Source organism: Penaeus chinensis, chromosome 29 (genome assembly GCF_019202785.1).
Source record: "Penaeus chinensis breed Huanghai No. 1 chromosome 29, ASM1920278v2, whole genome shotgun sequence".
Classification (NCBI taxonomy): Eukaryota; Metazoa; Arthropoda; class Malacostraca; order Decapoda; family Penaeidae; genus Penaeus; species Penaeus chinensis.
In genome coordinates, this window is record NC_061847.1 from 20,189,230 (window position 1) to 20,196,206 (window position 6,977).

Consider the following 6,977-nt stretch of genomic DNA (forward strand, 5'->3'; position numbering starts at 1 on the left):
CCCATTTTGATAAGATCCGATGGGATGTAAGACAATTGTTGCATCGGTAATCACCAACACAATAATGGCAGAATGAAGAATCAATACTGATATCTGTTATAATGTGCGTTTATGAATTCCTCAGACTGGGACACAAACATGTCCCTCCGCATAAACATTCATAAGTCTTGCTGCCAAAATGCATTCGCGACACATAAAACCCTGCACAAAAACATGGCGATACAGATCAGGCGACAAGTGACACCCCTAACAGCTATTGACGTTGACGTGTGATGCATAAGCGATTGTCACAAGAACTACTGACGCCCTAACGATCGCATTACTGGCCGTTGACAGGAATCGTAACGACCTGCAGTTTCTTGCCACTTCCTAAACTAAGGCTCAATCATGGCGTCTTCCCTGTCAACACCTGTGACAGACGGATAATCAGCCTTTCACAGCCTGCACTCCGCCTCACACTTCGCCCCGATACCATTTCTGGGACAGCCTGGGATGATGGTGACAGCCTCGCCCACAGACCATCGATTATCACTTGCCTCGTTCTCATTCCTGCGAACATTAGTGTTTCTTGGCCATTTTTTTTCATTTTCTTTTTTCCTGTCTTGAAGAGCATCGGTTATCAGTGGTTTGTAGTGAATAGTAATTCATTACATTTAATGATACAGACTGGTTATCAAGCTATGACTGCGTTAAACTATGGTGATACATAAATGTCTATAAATGACTTAGCTATCCTGATGCAACATATCCTAGTGCCATCAGAGTTGGGAGCGATAACATATAACAAACACACTAAAAGCAAGGAAATCACCGACGGTGTCTTCCAGCATACAGTTAGTATTGTATTTTTGGAACAAAATCACTATTCTGTTCGCACTGAAGGATAAAACGGACTAAAACACCTTAAGGTGTACATGTGACTCATATCAATATCAAAGGACGTATATCTTTATAATCACTGTTAGCGTATCCATCTTCATGGGCTAATGAATTTGTTTAGACAGGGATATCACTCAACCTGTCACCCAGAACATTCAACGAGTCTACACGCAGCGTCTGGGAGCCTTGTGGGCCTCTTCACTGAGATGAGCACGTCACCCGAGGCACTAACTACCCTGTGGGCCTCTGCACCTACGTATGCCTCATAATACTCCGGGCGCTTTAACCTGTGGGCGTCAACACCATCCGGTGGGACACCCTAATCTAGCCCCTATCCCTCCCACAGCCACCTCGTCGCCCCTGTAGAACTCATCACTTTCATGGCCCCAATAGACAGGTCTTTATTTAAAATCCTCTTGGGCTGTATCACAGATTCTTGCCCGTAAATCTAACCTAGTTTCTGATGCAGAGGTGTGTACTCAAGCAACGATGTCAAAAGGCTAAACTTGTTACCCCTAGGTTAGCATCAGGCAAAGGCCAATGCAGGCGTCATGAAACTTGGCAAGCTATCATAAGAGACCCATTGCGTGCTTTCGTGGTGCGACATTAACTACACACCCTTGAAGGAGTAATAATAGACGAGATCACAAGCCACGCGCGCGCCCCGCTGTCAGATGAGAAGATGGTGTAAATGAGTGAACATTGACCCAATTAACTCCTCGGGCCAGTTAACACAGCCTGCATTAACATAATTAGCAAAACATGTTCCTCGGCTGGGTGCTACGTCTTGTTGGCATATCGTTCCCACGTGCACCTCATCTCCTGCGTTGTGCAGTGACGTCATAAATACGTCATTGACCCATTGACAGCTTGTCGGGCGCGTCGACCAATCACGAGTCACTCGTCTCCACATCAAAGAAAACGGAGCGGCTGCTTAAATACGGCCGATTTTGGCCATTGTTTTAATGGATGCACCTATTCATATAACTATTACACATTTCTGCCTTGGGACAACACCTCGGGCTCAACAGCGAAGGAGTAACGCACAGAGTCCCCGAGCGCAGAGCGTTAAGCGACGAATCGCGGGCGTGTTTGGAGGATAATTTTTTGTCTCGCCGAAGCCCGGGTGCGGCAGCCATTTTGTAATGTCTCTGCTCTTTGTTGTGTGTGAGTGATGTCGTGACATTTTTGTGATTTATCGCGGATACACTCAGTCTAGCAGTGATAATTGTTGACTACAGGCAATTAGATATTACAGCGATTGTGTTAGAAATCTAAGGATGTGGTGGATTGAATATTAAGGTGGAAAAATAGAGGAAGAAGTGCAGGTGCTTGCATCGCATCACTTTGGACGGGTAAGCTTGGTGGATCCTGGTTGGTTGGGCTTATTTTAAGGCTCAGTTTGGGTCGTCGGTGGTGCTCTCTGTTGATTATATACACCGACATGAGTAAATTTATCAATCTGATGGATTGGTGTGCTTATAGAATTTAAATATCTGCTTCAAAATAGGACATGATGACGAGGGAGGTACAAAGTGCTGTGAAAAATGGCGTCGCGCTGTGGTGTTTTCAGTGTATTTCTTTAAGGCGCGTCAGTGTTTGCTAGTGAACGGCGTCGCCTAGATGTAATGATACATTTTAGATACGTATTTGATATATTTATATGTGTATTTCGGTTATACATCGAAATGAGAGTTGGGGAGTGTTCGGGAACCCATTCCATGTGATTTTAAGGTTCAGGGAAAATTACAGAAGCCCCGATGAAGTTCGCTAAAGCTTCAAACCAAAGCGCTAAAAGTACATGCTACTTTATTATGATTTTAAATAAACGGAAATCCGCTTGTGAGGACATTTGCCTCATCGATTTGAAGCCAAACTTGGCTTGTGTGGCCAACAGTTGGCGGCGGCCAGGGTTCGCGCGCGGTTGGCGGGCTTTCGCTTATTATCACTCATTTCTTATTCGTCTGCAGGATTTTGCCATGACCGTTTCGTCTCGTTCTCGGAGGGAACGGCAATGGCAAATTGCCGTTGATTTGCTCCCATGGGCAACGCGGAGTCGCAGGCAGGAGGAAACGCATACGGACGCGAAACATTGTTGGAGGCGACGCGAAGCTTTCTGGAAAGGAGATGCCAGAGCTCTCCTGCCGAACAGACGCAATAAACGCGGATATTTCTCTCTCTCTCTGATTTCCGTTTGACGAGAATTGTTTTATCCCCTTCTCGGGCCCTGGGGGTCAGCGTCTTCGCCCTCGCCTCTCGCGCCGAAAGGGAGCAAGTCCTGACGAAGGCGAAGAAGGCCAAATTAAAGGAGGAACTGACACCCGGCGAAATTTTGGTTCCTGAGGGTTCGTTTGGCGCGAAATTCAAGTCATCTGTCCGGGCCAGGTTCACTCACATCTCCCACCTTTCTTTCCTAACGTCCCACGGCGCGTTTAGTCCACGGGTTAAAGCTACCGAAGAGGGGGAGAGAGAAAGAGAGTAAGAAAGAGTGCGAGTGCGTTTGAGTTCGCGTCGAGGAACAAGCATTGGCGGCGTATCGTGTGCGCGCCTGTGTGTGCGTGTTTGTCTGTGTGTCTTTGCGAGTGTGACACAACGACTTGACACAGCGTTAGTGTGAGTGCTTGCTGGAGGGACACCATAAAACATTCACGGGCATATATCGATTTTAATGGCGTTGGCAGATTTGAAATACCGTTGTGTGAGTGGGAGGGAGAGAGAGAGCGAAGGGGCATATTGATTTCTAATTTGTGTAGGCCGTGTTGGGAGAACCCAGTGAACATTGCTCGTGTCGCGGTGTGCAATTGCAAAGGATGCATAAAACGCAGAGGCAAAGAGGTTTCGCTTGCCCTGACTAACACACCCACTTTAACAACGGTGAAGGTGAAGCAGTGTTCCCGATCACAGAGCGCGCAAAACAAATTGGCGACCCCCGTGAAAAGATTCTAGAACGTCTGTGTCGATTTGTGATACAAGCATGCAGTGATGTGTTTTTTCTGTTGTTTGTTCAGTGTGTGGCGCTGTAGCTGTGCCCGTGACGTCATCCCGTAGCAACAGGGTGCCCTTCGTGTGTGTGTTTGTGTGATACCAGTGATATGAGAGAACGTTTTTATGGTGGTAAAGTGATAATCTTGTGAACAGCGGGGTTGGAGGAGATACCTCGTCAGGATAACCAGTCTACGCAGCCGAACTGGTATCATTTGCAAGAAATACCATACCACAAACACCAGGGTAAGCTACGACAGCATAACACGCGATAGAGGTATAGTTTGGCAGATGGCTCATGTTACTAGGTGCCGCTACCTGAGGCGAAACCTACAGCCTTTGCTTACCAACTGTGGCTGGACTCCAGCTGCCCCGACCAGCCTCAATCTTTTGCCCTCGCGCCGGGGAGCCAACACTCCTCAAACAGCAATGCACGTGTGCGGGCAGTGCTGGGAGCTGAGCAGGGAAACGTTGTGCGTGCATGGGCATGTACGTTTGAGATTGTATGCTTGTAAGTGTGTGCATGACTGTATGAGTGATTGTGTGAGAGAGTGATTGTGTGAGAGAGTGATTGTGTAAGAGAGTGATTGTGTGAGTGTGTGTGTGAGAGAGTGATTGTGTGAGTGTCTGTGAGAGAGTGATTGTGTGAGTGTCTGTGAGAGAGTGATTGTGTTTGTGTGAGAGAATGAGTGTTTGAGTGTGTGTGTGTGAGAGAGTGAGTGTGTGAGTGTGTGTGAGAGAGTGATTGTGTGAGTGTGTGTGAGAGAGTGATTGTGTGAGTGTGTGAGAGAGAGTGAGTGTGAGAGAGAGAGTGATTGTGTGATTGTGTGAGTGTGTGAGAGAGAGTGATTGTGTGTGAGAGAGAGTGATTGTGTGTGTGTGAGTGTGAGAGTGAGTGTGTGAAAGAGAGTGAGAGTGAGTGTTAGTGTTTTGGTGCAGATAGACTGAGATATAAGCGGGTATTGTTTTGTAAATAAATCATGATTAAAGACTAAAAATGTCAACATTACTTTTTTTTAAGCATTATGTCCATAGCTTTTCTTGGTAAAATGGATGATAGGAAAGTTTTAAGCACACTTATTTCATAACATTTGATTTTTGGATATAAAACACGTATCAGGTATGATCCTCAGTCAACATACTTTTGGGGTGACATCATCAGTAGTGTGTGAACAAGAGGGCTTCTACATTTCAACATTTTTAATCAGGTCTTTTCATTTCTGAACGACTACCGTTACGGAAGTAAAAGCAACAAGATAAAACATGGCGTATTTACCAGCTAGCACTTCCGGTACTGGCCCATTGCGCGCAGAGGGAAACGCTCGAACACTGTTGGAGAGAGAAACCAAGCCGTGGACGTCCACGGTTTCGGACGCGGCTGGGTCACGTGACTTGGGTGCTCTCAGAGTTTCAGGAGTTCTTATTTTCGCGGGAATTCTGACCAAGTGTAGGGACGATTTTGTAGGGACTTTAAAAAATAGTTTAATTTGTTAGCTCTGTCTTTGTAGAAGTTTACAAAATCTTATAGTATGAAAACTATTGAATTGATGATTTAGGACGCATGGAAGATTTTTTCCTCAACTTAAGGTATTGTTATGATCTAGTTCATGTTTCAGAATATGAAGCGAATACGAATTCTCTGGTTTGTTTACCAACAGGTCGAGGAGAAGAGGAGTACTTGACTAAATATATCCTTTGCCTCGAGTTACTTGTATGGAATGGAGCTTTAGAAGCGTTGACAGTGACCGTGCATGCAGTTTTCCAGGTGGAAAGAGGAAATTGAAATATGTGGAGGGAACCGTGTCGTGAAAGTGACTTACGGTTGAATGTCAGATCAGAAAGTTCCGCGCCATGATGCCAGGGCTGGGATGTTGGAAATTGTTATTACCACAGACGGCAGTTCGGGGAGATTGCGATATCATTTAATTGCTGTTAGGAGGCTAGGATATTGTAATCGAGAGAGGAATGGAAAAGGAGGAATTCGGATGTTTTTGGTTGGCACATGTATTTTATAGGTACATGCTTTACTTTATTTTGATATGTATGTATGTTGATGAATAAGAAGCCCCTCTCATCATTTATTTTTTACACTTTTGATGTTGAGAAGAAATTATTGGCATAATTTTTTAGCTTCAGACATATGATACATGATGTCATTGATTAGTTTCCTTTGTCATGATTCTTGTGACATTAAATATTGATTGAAGAGTAAATAGTAGATTCTGAATTTTAAGTAAGCCTAATCAGTTGGAGTTATAAGTGAAAAGTGCCTGAGGCAAAATATCAATGCAAATCTCTAATCTTTACATTCCTCAACTATGAGACAACAATTGTCAGGAATCTCTGTTTTTTGACATTTGCCTCATTCTGTTTGATTGAGGTATGCAGTGTGAAATATATCACTGTCAGTATTAGGACAAGGCTTTTTTTTGGTTGTATTACCACGTCTACATAGATCTATTGTTTTGTTGCTGTCTTTCTTCTTTGGAAAGCAGCCCATGGGAGTGGTGCGCATTAAGGTAGGGCAGTGCATTGCGCATGATATTCTCAGCTATGTCTGGATTTGGTGTGTCATGTGATCGTATGCAGAAGGCGGGTCACACTGAAGTCGCTGCAGGTATTTTTAGAGTGGCTGCTAAGGAACCACCAGCCGGAAAATTTGACACTTTTCTATTGTCAGATATTGTGGGGAGATTTTATTCCTTAGAAGTAGCCATAGATGTGGTATTGCTTTGGTTCTGATGAAAGTTCAGTAATTTTGTGTTAAATGTGTTGTTTTTCAGCGGCATAGATATGATTAGATTTATTTTTTGTGAATTACGAGGCAGCTTTTAAAAAAAATATTTTTCTTATACTCAATGTTGCTTTTTCCAAATGCACGATTTGAACGTGGTATATAAACTACAGTTACATATTCTTGGATTGAGTAAAGGGTTGCTTGGTAGATAGTAATAGATAGTAACTTTGTCCATGATCTTTCTAAAGTAGCCAACAGAAGCCAAAGGAACTCCAAGACTCCCAGACCAGACGGTTAATTTTAGTTGTTCTTTTTCTTCAGAGCTGAAGTTTTTTTTTTTTTCCCCACACGGTAACGAAAGTATGAGGAGTTATTCAGA

At 44.1% G+C, this 6,977-nt stretch overlaps 1 protein-coding gene across 2 annotated transcripts in view; it reads left to right on the forward strand.

The window, feature by feature from the left end:
- Positions 1-1,846: 1,846 nt before the first annotated feature.
- Positions 1,847-6,977, forward strand: part of LOC125040965 (nuclear transcription factor Y subunit B-3-like) — an 18,026-nt gene continuing 12,895 nt past the window's right edge. Inside the window, exons 1-2 of one of the 2 annotated variants that reach the window (XM_047635772.1) lie at positions 1,847-2,234; positions 3,888-4,107. The gene's annotated coding sequence lies outside the window, so the exon portion shown is untranslated. The remainder of the gene's footprint in view (positions 2,235-3,887; positions 4,108-6,977) is intronic. The other variant, XM_047635771.1, reaches the window with a different exon arrangement.